The sequence below is a fragment of the Ambystoma mexicanum genome, chromosome 2p (genome assembly GCF_040938575.1).
Source record: "Ambystoma mexicanum isolate Mex_15411 chromosome 2p, UKY_AmexF1_1, whole genome shotgun sequence".
Taxonomy (NCBI): domain Eukaryota; kingdom Metazoa; phylum Chordata; class Amphibia; order Caudata; family Ambystomatidae; genus Ambystoma; species Ambystoma mexicanum.
The window spans coordinates 1011962343-1011977266 of record NC_090923.1 but is presented as its reverse complement, the minus strand read 5'-3'; the positions used below and the strand labels follow the sequence as shown (position 1 = coordinate 1011977266).

The window sequence follows — 14924 nt, the reverse complement described above, 5'->3', positions numbered from 1 at the left end:
TCTTGCTCTGGAGACTGAACTTCTATTTAGTCAAAGTTTGACATTGGATTTAGGTAACCTTAAATAAACCACCCACATGATGGGATATGTTAGTATTGACGGGCTACTGAATCTGCCACTAGAGTTTTTAAAGACTTTTATAAACTATGTGTGTGTTCAGTTGTTTTAAAAGAACCATCCATAGAGGTCTCCTTGCCGATGGGCAGTGGCATTGTATTTTCTATAGACCATGGTGTTGTTCACTGATGCCCTTTTTGTGGCAGATATTCGGTTGTGCCATCTGACTGCCTAGTGACCACCAGGAAGATTTTAGATATTTCTGTGCCAAGCCAAAGATTAAATGAGTTTGTTCGAAAGAAACTTCTTACATTGTTTGCTTGATGCCACAAGCACCTACTATAATCGGCAAACTTGCTTGTGCAATACAGGAGCTTCTAGGATCTTTCAAGAAGATGTTTGCTGCTTTTATGCTCCTGTAGCCTGGCATGATGTCTGTGGTTGCTCAGAAAAGGGAATTACCATAGTCTTTTAGGACAATGGAGCCCTAAAGACCTCTCATATGTGCTAGGATTCCTTCAGTTGTGGCAGTGCCAAAGGGATCACAAGACCACTAACCATTTTACATTGCCTACCGCCAGGTCGAAATACGGAACAAATATGGTCAAAAGTGATTGCTAGAAGGCAATGGTGCTCTCTGAAAATGTTGTAAATCATAGATCCCCTTTTCAGATAAGGGCAATTGGTTGCGCTGCTACACTCCCCCCTGCCCCCACCCCTTCAAATCCTCACAGCCAGCTCCCTCGAGAGCCCTGAAATCAGATGGGCTATAAAAAGAAAACTAAATCTCCAGAATGCAACTGCACTGCAGGAACAGGGAGGTGGTAAGGGGTGGGGGGTGGGGTCAGAGAATTGCAGCAGCTGGAAGGCCATGTAATAGTCTACTCATTATGTCAGTAGTTGTAGATTGTTTTAAGGTATGGTACTTTAAAAGAATATTGAACGAATATCGATTGACCTTCATATTTTCATTGTCTTAACAGAACAATACTAAATCAGAACATTTTCATTGGTATATCTTTTGAGGCAGATGGGTTTTATTTCTGGAAACTGGCAACCTTTCATTTCATGTCTGTTTTCCCTGTCTCCCATTTCTTCTCTTTTCCAGAACTGATAGTATGACTGGAATGTTTTGAATAAATCACAATGTCTGGTGTTGCTCTATAAAAAGCTCCAGTCTGTAACAGCGGGCAGCCCCGGATGATCACATGGGCTTGCAAAAATAAAGATATACTGTACCATACTTTATTATATTACAATGGGGATTAAAGGCTATCACCATCCATCCATTTGTCACACAAGCTCAAGGCATTACTCCAGATCCTGACCTCTGCAACGCCCTTACCAATATTGTAATAATTAACACAATTATTTTAGATAAATATGCTTTCATTTTTGTAGCATTTTCATAGTCTTTAGTTTGTCCTAATGGTGTGTGTGGGAGATTGTTAACTTCCTCCTGCCACTGTCGGCAGTGTCCCTTAAAGGAGCTTGCGCTTCCGTGAATATCTCTTCCCATCTACATTGATTTCTGTACTGTTCAGGCGCATTTCCGTGCTTATACTCATCCCTGCAGGTGCTGCTGGTTCCTCTAGATCATGATCTAAGTAGCTAGGCCCCTTCTGATTTCTGACCGCTGTATCCCCATCATGCTTTTTCAAAGTGCAACACATTTCGGGTTAACAGGGATTGTCAATCATTGGTCCCGACAATCGATCCATGTACCACCACTGATGACCAAGGATGAGTTTCAAAAGCCATCAGTAGTTTGTGATTTGGGTGCCTATTGCATACTAGTACCCAGTTCTTCTGCTTGAGTGTCTTGCCACAAGTCCCCCTCCTACTCTCTTTGGCGTTGCCCGATATCTGCTCACGGCAGATCCACATTCCAGATTGGATGAGTTGCCTGTGAGGGCAAGAGACCTCAGAATTTGCATCCCATCAGGTCTTGTGCTGGAGCCACAGCAATTAAGGCATGTAGCATTTGGTGATCTGTCCAAATAAGCGTTATGAAGATAGTTGCAGGTCAACATATCATATCTCTTTTTTTATGTAATTTTTATTTTATTGTTAATTTATAATGCACGTAATACTAGCGAGTGGTTCCTAAACGCAGGATCGGGATTGGAACTTGTGTTGCGCCACGTTGTCTTGCTTCCAGACAAACGTGTTGCTCCTGAGCTATCCTTCTTTGAGCCAGTGCAATGCAAACTACTTTATTTAGCATACTAAGTCACCAAGACAGAATCAGGAAACGGTTACCATACATGATAACCTTAGCATCCTGCAGGCACTAGATATAATACTGCAGACTATCCGCTTCCTGAGTCTACTACACATGCCTAGCTGCCTCCTGTGCCATCTCCCTCTGAGTGTAGCTACTGCGAAATGCGTGAATGTAATCCGGAACAGTGGGCTCGTAAGAATAAAACATCCACTCCAGACGCTCATCTCTCCTATCACCATGCTCACTCTCTACTCTACACCAACACACAATAGAACCCAGCTACACCCCTCGATTAATTTTGGCTAGCTGCTCACATACGAACATTACTCCGTAAATACCTCAATATCCTGCTAGAACGCAGCTATACCCCACGAAAAAATCTGCCTAGCTGCTCACATAAGCGTCCTACACAGGCCTAATGCCGCCCGAATGCAGTCTCGGAGACCAACCACCAGACTGTACACATTCAACTGATCTCTCAATATCACCACACCTAATGTTAGGATGCAGCTACCATCAGGCAATCGCATCAGCTGCTCACATATTGAGTGCTCTCAAGCACCCTATGATACCCTACTCTCTCGACTGACCTGGACTACGGTCCCCGAGGGCGTTCAATCACAAGGTCATACCAATTATATATATAGCGCTATATAAATGGCAAATAACATAATATAACATGCCCTTACCTGGCACAAAGGGAAAAGGCTAAATCACTGGTACATCAAACGCTCTAGGGAATACTGGATTTGGCTGTCTGGACAACCCACAGATTTGGGACCGGGGTGTCGCAGCCACTAAGATAAACAGAGAACCCCATGCATTTTTTGAAAAGAAGACACCTGACTTTCGCAAATCGCCCTAGAATGTATTACCCACAAGGCACAGTCAAATCCAAAATGAGGGGGGGAACTAAATGTTCAGAAATTTTCCACCAGGAAACCACCAAAACACTCTGGCAACAACACATGTCCTACCTTGCCATGTTCCCACAGTGTGCCCCGACATAAATGGTACCTCACATGTCTGGGTGCACTGACCTGGACGCAGATGGAAAAGGCTAAACCACTGTTACATCAAACGCCCTGGGGAATACTTGATTTGGCCTTCTAGACAACCCACAGATTTGTGACTGTGATGTCGGAGCCACCAAGGAAAACAGGGAACCCCATGCATTTCTGAAAAGAAGACACCCGTGGGAATCCAAAGATGTCTGAGTTTTCGCAAATCGCCCTAGAATGTATTAACGACAAGGCCCGGGGAAAAACGTGGGGGACTGTCGACCCATATGGGAGACAGGCGCTCAAGGCCAGGGACATCATCCCGTCCGTCCTGGACCTCTGGGTGGACTGCATTACAGCTTTTCCCTCCAGGAAGATATGAGGACCCTGCCAGGGCTCACTGGGACCGCAGCTGAACTTGGGGACAGTCGACAAACAAGGGAGACAGGTGGCCAAGGCCGGGGCCATCACACCTGACCATCCTAGAGCTCTGGATTGGCTGTGTTACAGCTTTTCCCTCAGGGGAGGGATGGAGACCCTGCTGGGGCCCCCTGGGGCCACTGCTGGACTTGGGGACAGTCAGCCCACATGGAAGACATGCACCCAACCCGGGGGGCAGCAGCCCCGGCTGTACTGGACTCCGGCTGGGCTGAGTCACAGCTTTTCCCTCAGGACTTGGGGACGGTCGACCCACATAGGAGACAGGTGCCTAAGGATGGGGACATCACTGTTACGCTCACCTGGTATCCACGGGAACGCCCCTCAGCACGGGTTGGTTGCCGGAATCTTCTCCCCAGTTTCCCTGGATGTTGTCTACAGAGGATGTTCAGCCTGAAAACACAGCAGGGCTGGATTCAAGACTGGCCAACTGAGGTAAGTATTCTCCCACCACCCCTTGTGGCTTCAGCCCCTCTGGGCCCTCTCCTCACCTTGTTGTGAAATTAGGCATGCTCTCTGTCCTGCCTTCTTGGCAGGGGCGCATTGTCTTCAGTGGGCGACCAAGTTACTTCACTGGTGCGTGCCCCTTCAAGTGTCTCTAAGGTAGGTCTTATTGCAGCAGTTCTGAATAGCGCTGTTATCATTGCATGCCTTTCTTTTGATTAATAATGTCTTTCTTTCTCCCTAGGTGTGCGGAGCTTCAGCGTGGTGAACTGGTCAAGTTGGGCCTCGCCGATAAATGATGGAGCGTGATGAGCGCTGTAATGCAGTAAGCGCTATGTGCAGCGCTGCTTTATCTTGCCTTTGCTAACCTGTGTTCTTTCTTCCTTACAGGTCGCTGTGCTTCTCCCGCGTGTGTGTAACTCCGGAGCTGTGCTGGCCGGGAGGCGACCAGCCAGGTAAGCTTCTTGTGCTGTTCATAGCTTAGCAATGCCAGAGGATGCCTTTTCTAATATTGTCTTCTCCGTTTCTCTTGCAGGTCTTTCGATCCGGAAGGTATGCGGTGTCCAGAAGAATCTGTTCACAGGAGCTGGGAGCGGATGACAGGATGGAGATTGCAGGTAAGATGCTGCTAACGATGTCCCTTTTGTCTCCTTTGCAGGTTCGCTTCTCCGAGGCTCGTGGGTATCACAGGACACGGTGAGCGTCAAGTTGCAGTCTGCAAAGTAATGCGAAGCGTGCTTTGTTGCTTGGGTGTGGTTTAAATAGCCTCAACAAAGTAGTCCAAGTAAAGTAGTCCCAGGCCACCAAATCCAAAACACTATACCGCATAGCTTAGTTCCTAGGAACCAAGCTATGTGGGTGCCTCCATGTTAGCTGCAGGCTCAAATTTAAAAAAGTAGTCCCCTTTTACACACGTTCTTTAAATAGTATGAGCCTGGCGCCAGAGGCGCCAGGACTGGCTCCAAGTGAGTCTTGGGAGTGGGTGCCAGGCCTTCAAGCCCTTAATGGAGCCCCGAGCCCTGATCCTACCTGGCAAGTGGACTTGCCAGTGGGGGTCTTGGGTAGGGGTCGTGACAGCACTCCCCCCTAAGGCCCCTCCCATGGTGGTTCTTCTGATCGATCCAGGCTTGGTTGGAAAGTTCCGATGAAACTCCTTGATCAGACGTGGTGCATGTATGTTTTCGCTGGGCTCCCAGGATCTATCTTGAGGTCCATATCCCTTCCAATCGACTACATAGTATAATTTGGACCTAGTGTACTTAAGAGTCCAGGATTTCCTTGACTTCGAATTCTGGTTCTCAGTCAACAATTATGGGTTTTGGTGGTGTCATAACCCGTGTACCGGGTTAAACCGGTTTCAAGAGTGAGACATGGAATACCGGGTGAATTTGCATATTAGGTGGTAATTCCAGTTTGACAGCTACTCGGTTGATGATTGCCTTGATGGAATAGGGTCCCAAATATCGAGGATGAAAAGTCTGGGTTCCCTTGATGGGTACATATCTTGCTGCTAACCAAACCTTGTCTCCTACTTGATAGTCAGGAGCCCTTCTTCGGCGTTGATCGGCGAATTTCTTTTGTCTGTCCTTGGCGTGAATGAGATGATCTTTCGCCTTTTTAAAGGCCTGAGAGATGGTTGTGTGAAGAGTCTTAACTGCTGGCATTTCCAAGCTGACTGGAAGGTCTAGTTCGGAGGTACGTTGGTGTCTGCCATAAAGGGTGTAAAAAGGCGTTTGTCCCGTACTAGAATGCAAGGAATTGTTATAAGCATATTCTGCTATCCATAGTAAGTCGTTCCAATTCCTTTCCACTTGGTGCAGCATGCACCGTAAGTATTGCTCCAGAGTTTGATTGGTCTTCTCTGTTTGGCCATCCGTTTGGGGATGGTGACTGGTGGATAGTCGGACGTCGATTTGTGCCATTGAACAACATTTCTTCCAGAAGTTGGACACAAACTGGCTGCCTCGATCCGAGACCAGAACTGATGGAAAGCCATGTAGTTTAACAATGCCTTCTAGGAACACTTTCGCTAAACTGGATGCGTCTGGGAGACCCTTGAGAGGAATGAAGTGTGCCATCTTCGAGAACAAGTCGACGACTACTAGAATGGTGTTGAACCCTTGACTGGGAGGCAGGTCGGTGATGAAGTCAAGGGAAAGGGTGTGCCATGGAGCCGGAGGAATGTCCAATGGTTGCAGGAGACCAGCTGGTTTCTGTTTTTGCGATTTGTTTTGTGCGCATACACCGCAGGACTGGATATACTGGATGATGTCCTTACACCAGGTAGGCCACCAAAAGTTGTTTCACCTTGGCTAGGGTTTTGGCGATTCCAGGGTGATTCTATCAGTGAATCATGATAAACTGAAATGATTTGTTGTTGTAGTTCCCTCTTGGGCACGTATAGACAGTTCCTAAAAAAGGGCAATTGATCCTTCATGGAATATTGTTCTCCCTGAGTATGCCATGCAAGTAAAGGTGTCGGAATTCATTGCCAGTTGAATTCCGTTTCGGAGTTCGGTTTGCGTCAAGGCTACCGTGATACCCAAGAGTTTGTCTTCAGGAATAATGGGTACTGGATCCGGAGTTGTATATACCTTTTCATCAATGCTTATACGGGATAAGGCATCAGCCTTCCCATTCCGGACTCCTGGTCGAAACTTGATTACATAATCGTGCTCGGCGAAGAAAAGGGCCCACCGTAGATGGCGCGAGAACTGGGCCTTTGTTGTTTTTAGATATTGCAGGTTTCGGTGGTCTGTGATTACCGTAATGGTGTGTCTGGCCCCCAGGAGATAGTGTCGCCATGCCTTAAAAGCGGATTTAATGGCCAGGAGTTCTTTGTCGGTGATGGCATAGTTGATCTCCGGAGGTGAGAACTTTCTCGACCAGAAGGCCACAGGATGTTACTGGACGGTTTTCGGGTCTCTCTGTGAAAGGACAGCCCCCATTGCCATACTGGAAGCATCAGTTTCTACGACGTAAGGGAGGTCTGGACAAGGGTGTCGCAGGATCAGAGCGGAAGTGAACCTTTGTTTGAGTTCTTGAAAAGCTTTTTCCGCCTCTTCGGTCCAAACGAACTTCTTGTTGTTTTTTCGTAATAGTACTGTGATCGGGTGTACAATCTGAGAGAAATCTGGAATGAACCGGCGGAAGAAGTTCGCGAAGCCCAGCATGCTTTGGACCCCTTTCAGAGACGTTGGTGATGGCCATTTAAGAATGGCATCTACCTTGTGCAAGTCCATTCTGATGCCTCCTGGAGTGAGGATAAAGCCAAGGAATTCTACTTCGGTGATGTGAAAAAAGCATTTCTCGAGCTTTGCGTATAAGTGATGTTGACGGAGCTTGGCGGCAGCAGAGCGAATGTGCTTGACATGGTCTTGCTTCGAGGCCGAGTACACTAAGATGTCATCTATGTAAACCAAGGCGCAAACATCGATTAATTCCCTCAGGACATCATTCATGAAATATTGGAATGCCGCTGGAGCGTTGCATAGCCCAAAGGGCATGACTTGGTATTCATACAAGCCGTATTAGGTAACAAAGGCGGTTTTCCACTCATCTCCGCTTCTAACTCAGACCAGGTAGTATGCTCCTCGAAGGTCCAATTTGGCATAAATCTGGGCATCTTTAACTTGGTCTAGCATTTCAGGGATAAGTGGCAAGGGGTAGCGGTTCTTCACGGTGATCTGATTTAATGCGCGGTAGTCGATGCAGGTCCTCAAGTCGCCTTCTTTCTTTGGTATGAAGAACAAAGGACTGGCTGCCGGGGACTTTGACGGGTGGGTAAATCTGTTTGCCAGGTACTGGTCTAGACAGGATTTCAGGTGGAGGTTTTCTGGTTCTGTGAGTGCATAGATTCTGCCGCAAGGGATTTGTGCACCAGGAATGAGGTTGATCTGGCAGTCATAGGGCCTGTGCGGTGTTACTGTGTTTGCTTGGTCTTTTTGGAACACATCCTGGAAATCATGGTATTCACTTGGTAGGATATTAGTTACTCCCAGTGTTGACGCTGCTGTTCTGGGAGTCGTGGTGGCACAGAAGTCGGGTCTCTGCTCTTGGTAATAACAAGCAGGGGAGCAATCGCCAGGGAAGGTTAATTTCCGTGCACGCCAGTCTATCAGAGGATTGTGAGCAACTAACCATGGCTTCCCTAATATTAGCCGGAACTGAGGTGCCTTGATGAGATCAAACGAAATTGACTCCCGGTGTCCATCCTGGCACAGCAAGGTTACCCCGGCTTTACACTGGGTTACTGGTCCGGAAGTGATTTCTGTCCCATCCACAGTGGTTACCTTGTCCGTAGTCGGCTTGGAACATAAAGGAAGCCCCATCTCTGCTGCCAGTTCTTGAGCGATATAATTCCCAAGTGCTCCACTATGTATACCTCAACGGCATGCATCCTAGACGATCGTTGGTGGTTAATTAAGATCACTGGTATTGCAAAGTGCGCGGTCAGTGGCTCTTTCTTCGCACTCGACAAACTGACCTCTACGTTTGCCGAGCTTGGTAGTTTTCTGACTCCTTAACCTCATCCTTCTCTGTGGCCCCGACTGTTCTCCTTGGAGGTTTCACTGGGAAGTCCTTAAGGAAATTTCCTGGTTTTCCACAGTACAAACATAGTTGTTGTTGTCTTCTTTTATCTCACTCTTGTTTTGTTAATGGGGGTCGTATCACTCCAATTTGCATGGGTTCTACAGTGTTTTCTGGCACACGTGATACATTGTCCCTTGGTCGAACATACACGGCCCGAGTGTCCGCCCTAGACCGATCTTCTTTTCGATCCTGCAATCAGTGATCTAGTTGCACAACCAAATTGATGAATTCGGTAGAGTCTCTGGGTGGGACAACCACCTGGGCTAGAACGTCCTTCAATTCACCTCGTAGGCCCCGATGAAATAACATGGTTCTTTTGTTTTCAGGCCACCTAGCTTCAGCAACCAGTCTATTGAAGGTGGCAATGTACGTTAACAAGTCTTGATTCCCCTGTCGGAGTGACAAGAGTTTGTTGTCTACTGCTTGTTCTTGGGTATGGCGAGCAAAATGTTTTTCCATTTCCCTATGGAACCCCCCAAAGTCATGTAACAAAGGATCATCAAGGGTTACCAGTGACACCGACCAATCCGCTGCGCTACCACCCAAGTATGACAAAACAAAAGCTACCCGAGCTTGGTCGTTTGGAAATGTCCCAGGCCTACAAAGAAAGTGAAGGTGACACTGATTCATGAAAGCTGCATACTTCCTTGGGTCGCCTGAGAACCGTTCTGGTGGTGCTAAGGGAACTGTTCCGGGTAGCGTAATTTGTACTGGAGTGGGAGTGGATGATAAGGTGGGGTCTTGTGCCAGTTGTTTCTGGGCAGAGGAGTCTATCCTGCCTGTGATTGCAAGAACTTCCTACTGATCTCTTCAGTGCGATCCTTGGTTACTACTAGGCCCCTCCGGAGAGCGTTAGTCTCTTGCCTGGCAGAATGAACTTCGGCACGTAGTTGTCCTAACAATTGAGCCAATTGGTCGATTTCAGATGTCTCCATGGCGCCCAGGTGGATTAGTTATGGCAGTCTTTGCGTTGTTACGTTCGCCTGGTATCCACGGGGACGCCACTCAGCCCGGATTGGTAGCTGGAATCTTCTCCCCAGTTTCCCTGGATGTTGTCTAAGGAGGATGTTCAGCCTGAAAACACAGGAGGGCTGGATTCAAGACTGGCCAACTGAGGTAAGTATCCTCCCACCACTGTGCCCTCTCCTCACCTTGTTGTGGAATTAGGCGTGCTCTCCGTCCTGCCTTTTTGTCAGGGGTGCGTTGTCTTCAGTGGGCGTTGGCGACCAAGTTACTTCACTGGCGCGTGCCCGTTCAAGTGTCTCTTTTGGAGCAGTTCTGAATAGCGCTGTTATCATTGCATGCCTTTCTTTTGATTAATAATGTCTTTCTTTCTCCCTAGGTGTGCGGAGCTTCAGAGTGGCGAACTGGTCAAGTTGGGCCTCGCTGATAAATGATGGTGCGTGATGAGCGCTGTAATGCGGTAAGTAAGCGCTATGCACGGCGCTGCTTTGTCTTGCCTTTGCTAACCTGTGTTCTTTCTTCCTTACAGGTCGCAGTGCTTCTCCAACGTGTGTGGAACTCCGGAGTGGTGCCAGCCGGGAGGCGACCAGCCAGGTAAGCTTCTTGTGCTGTTCGTAGTTTAGCAATGCCAGATGATGCCTTTTCTAATATTGTCTTCTCCTTTTCTCTTGCAGGTCTTTCGATCCGGACGGTATGTGGTGTCCAGAAGAAGCTGTTCACAGGAGCTGGGAGCGGATGACAGGATGGAGATTGCAGGTAAGATGCTGCTAAGGATGTCCCTTTTGTCTCTTTTGCAGGTTTGCTTCTCCGAGGCTCTTGAGTATCACAGGACACGGTGAGCGTCACGTTGCAGTCAAGCGTGCTTTGTTGCTTGGGTGTGGTTTAAATAGCCTCAACAAAGTAGTCCAGGTAAAGTAGTCCCAGGCCAGCACACCCAAAACACTATACCGCATAGCTTAGTTCCTAGGAACCATGTTAGCTGCAGGCCCAAATGAAAAAAAGTAGTCCCCTTTTACACACGTTCTTCAAAGAGTATGAGCCTGGCGCCAGTCGCCAGGACTGGCTCCAAGTGAGTCTTGGGAGTGGGTGCCAGGCCTTCAAGGCCTTAATGGAGCCCGGAGCACTGATCCTACCTGGCAAGTGGACTTGCCAGTGGGGGTCTGGGGTAAGGGTCGTGACAATCACCCCCTTCAGTCTTGGAGCTCTGGCTAGGCTGCATTACAGCTTTTCCCTGCGAGGCGGGATGGGGTCCCTGCTGGAGCTCCCTGGGACCACCGCTGAACTTGGGGACGGTCGACCAACAAGGGAGACAGGCGCCCCAGGCTGGGGCCATCACCCCCAGCCATCCTAGACCTCTGGCTGGGCTGTGTTACAGCTCTTCCCTCTGGGAAACGATGAGGAACCTGCCGGTACTCCCTGGGACTGCTGCTGAACTTGGAGACAGTCGACCCACATAGGAGACAGGTGCCCAAGGCCGGGGGCAGCAGCCCTGATTGTCCTGGAGCTCTGCTAGCCTGTGTTACAGCTTTTCCCTCTTTGGGGGATGCAGACCCTGACGGGGCTCACTAGGAACGCCCCTGTACTTGAGGACAGTCGACACACATGGGAGAGAGGCGACCAAGGCTGGGGACCTCACCCCAGAATATGGAACATACCATTCATCTGCCACCAAAGAAGGGTAAACTGCAAACTGATGGGAAATGCGGATGAGGGCAATGGGCATATGGAAAACCCCACAAGCCAGAACATACATTTCCAGATGGCCTAGTGGCCATTTCTGCCTACCGGTGTTGGTAAAATGGTGGCCCAAACCTCTAAATTGCCCTCCCATGGGAACTGCAATGTTCTGCTGGCGTGGGGGGCAGTTTGTGGCTGGACCCTGCAACTGTATCCCAGCCCACCATAATACCTCACCAGAGCACTCACTCCCGCCCACACCACCAACAATCCAGCCCCAATCCCCCAGCCCACTGACAATCAGCCCTGCTGTATAATGTGCAATGTTGTAAAGAGCAGGTTGTCTACTTACATAACAAAGGAGAGGCTTCAACAGTATTAGACCTGTAAACAAAACAAAAAACATTGATTATCTGTCAGCCCAGCAAAAACCAATCCAAACTATCATGCTCAAACAATGAAACTGTCTAAAGCTGTACATATATATATATGTGTATATATATATATATATATATATATGTCTCATGTGTTTTACACATTTTGCTATCAGGGGGACTATTGTGACAAAGAAAATGAGGACCATAGCATGTGTGCATCGCATGCTGTGAAGGAATGAATATTTGCATTACTAGCACACATTTCTAACTAACCCTACTCAACAGCACAAACAAATGGTACAGTATGTGGCATGCTTTGCACAAGCATGAGACATACAGATATATGTGCTTGTGCTACTGAGTAACGAGGGTAGTCACAATGTTCATTCCTTCAAAACACGCCATGCACACTTACTATGGTGCTTGTTTCCTCTTTGAAAATACTGTGCACAGGAAATAAGCACCACACCAATGTCTAGTGCCATTGGTTTGTTGCACAGTAGCCAGCATCTTTCCTTCCCTGGCCACACACTCATCCCTGGTGGTCTTGGTGGTCTAGGGACCCCCACCACCCAGTAAAAACACATTTGCCCCTTCCAATCTGCCCCCAGGGAGGGCTGCATAAAAGGCCCCATCCATTTGGGATAGGGAGGAGAGGGCCACAACCCTTTCATATGGTGGTCTAGTGACCCCCCACCCCTCAGAACAGCCCCATCAAAAAAAAATACTTTTTAAAATAATTTTTTGTTTGCAGATGGGCAGATTAGTGTGCACATCTGCCCCCAGGATGGGTAAAAGGTAATGCCCATGCTTTGGGGGCCTGAGGGTGAAAGGCGCGCTTATATACTAAGCGGCCTCCTCGGCCCCCCACTTAAAAAAAGGATCCCTGGTGGATCGAGCGATCCGTGTCCATTAATGCTTCGAGGTAGGTGTCGTTGGAAAGGGGAGAGTCTCCCTTTTCCAACATCTCCCTCGATCAAAACGGCATGAAAATGCTCGAGGTCGAGGGAGAAACCTACCTTCTCCTTCAATCGCCGCCAAAATGGCTGCAGTGAGTGAAATTACATTCAGTGTCACGTCAGCGCGCATTACGCACGCTGGCGTGATACTGAATGAAATCCAACCTCCGGATCGTGAGGAGGAACCTCTTCCTCACATCACATAGCCTGGGCGTTGGATTTAGAGTTAGTACGATCAAGTGCTAAAAAGGACAAGCTATCTCGTCCTCTGCACTGCAAGTGTAGTGCTGAGGAGATAGCTCGTCCTTAGCACTTAAGAGGTCAAAAGTTATTTTTGCAAAGATAATGTATAATACTCACCACTGTGTATTTAATAGAATCTAAACCCCCACTCACAATAGTGAGTCGGATTAGCCATTCTACATTGTTACCCACTGTTTCTGAAATGTTTGACGTGAAATGCATGATTTAAACACATTATTTAAAAAACGTTTAAAGGGATGTACTTACTAAAAGTTCGGGTGCTCTCAGATGAATCAAGGGAAAACCTTTACAGACCTCCATTTTACAAATTTACCGGCTACAACTGCTCTAGACTGTACTGTAGTGGTATTAGTGGGGAATGGAAGCCCATTAAGATGTCCAGTTAGGTCCCTCGCCCCCCTCCCAACCCCAAGCCACACCCTACTACTACCAAGCTGCCTACTCCCGTGCTTGTTTCCGTATATTACAATGCAACGAAGGATTTCTTAGAAGTTGAGGCTAGAAAAAAGCTGGCCCATCTTCTATTCACATACATACCACAGGTGAGACCCACTACGCTTAGTCACGTATTCAACTTTTCCGGGTTCTGGGACTGTGACGTTTGATATGCCTCAGCTTCTGGCCACGTTCACTCCAGTGCTGGTCATGTCTTACCTGCCTAGGACATCTTCCATATGCGTTTGTTGGTGCGGAGTCTTGAATCGTGTTTCTTTTGTACCGTCCCTCAGGCGCTCTCTTCTCCCGCTGAACTCCCTGTGAACCTACTTCATTTCATTCTTCAAGCGGAAGTTACGTGACGTAGAGCGGAGCTACAGGCCTCTCGCGCTGTGGTCCAGAGGCTTTAACCCCACGGTCCCGACTGCACGGCTCCCTTTCCCGCCTATGAATTTGAATAGTGTGCCGGTTTGAGAGACTGACGCCGTGAGTTACTGTCAGCGAGAATGGCTGTAGGGAGGGGGTATGAGCTGAACGTGTCGTGTGACACGCGCCGCAGCATGCCACAGAGTTATGGATGATTGCAGATGTTTTGTTGTGAAATATTAACCCCTTAAGTGCGAAGGTCGAGTATGCTGGTCCTTTTTGCATAGACTACCGTAATAGCCTGGCGCTACGTTAAAACTGCACAACCAACATCAATTTTACATATTACAAGTCATTGTATCATCGCACAAACATACATTCCAGCAGATTTTAACCTTTATCACTGAAGACTTGATGCCATGATTGAGCTGTTAAACTACTTACATCTGAATCAACTTTGGTGTATTTCAATTTTTGTAGTCGTCTACACATTCAATGCTACTTGCCTGAACGTATTCATTGATTTGCTTAAACCGTTCTGTATTCGTTTTTATCTTGGTGCACAAACAGTACAGTGAGAACATAACAACTTAAAAAGAAATATTCATATACTATTGATATACTATTTCCATAGCGATATTTCAGACTCACTCATGCATTGGAAAGGCATATGCGTGAACCCTCGTATGTCTCAGTAATGAGTGCAAGGATAGCCAAGGACCATGGAAAAAGAAAAGCCAGTTGTGGGTGAAATAGGGTTAAACTAGTGCATTTTACAGCACAGTTTTTATTTTAAAAAAATGGGTAAAACCCCATGCAGTATGCCATCTGTTCTGCAGGGTAAACAAATACCCAATAGCTGGCAGGCCACCAAAGAGCACAGGATTCTACCACGCATTTTCATCATTCCTTTGCTCACAACGTATGCATGTTATTTGGTATTTGTATAGCGCCTTTTACCATTGTCAACATTGCTATGGCTTTGAAGCGCTTTCCGGGTGGAAGCCCCTTCGGAAAACCGTAATCTGTGCAAACCTGGAAATTACAGAGCCTTAGATTGCATGCAAATAGTGCTGCAGCTAAAAGGATGGGAGCAGAGAAAAGGCAGCCATGGTTTAGTCAT

General features: G+C 47.7%; 1 long non-coding RNA gene across 1 annotated transcript in view; it reads right to left on the bottom strand.

Annotated features, from left to right (window-relative positions):
* Positions 1–13864, bottom strand: part of LOC138565986 (uncharacterized) — a 47833-nt gene extending 33969 nt beyond the window's left edge. Inside the window, exons 1-2 of the long non-coding RNA XR_011301758.1 lie at positions 13655–13864; positions 11753–11784 (exon numbers count right to left, since the gene is read on the bottom strand). This is a non-coding gene — a long non-coding RNA (uncharacterized lncRNA). The remainder of the gene's footprint in view (positions 1–11752; positions 11785–13654) is intronic.
* Positions 13865–14924: the final 1060 nt, after the last annotated feature.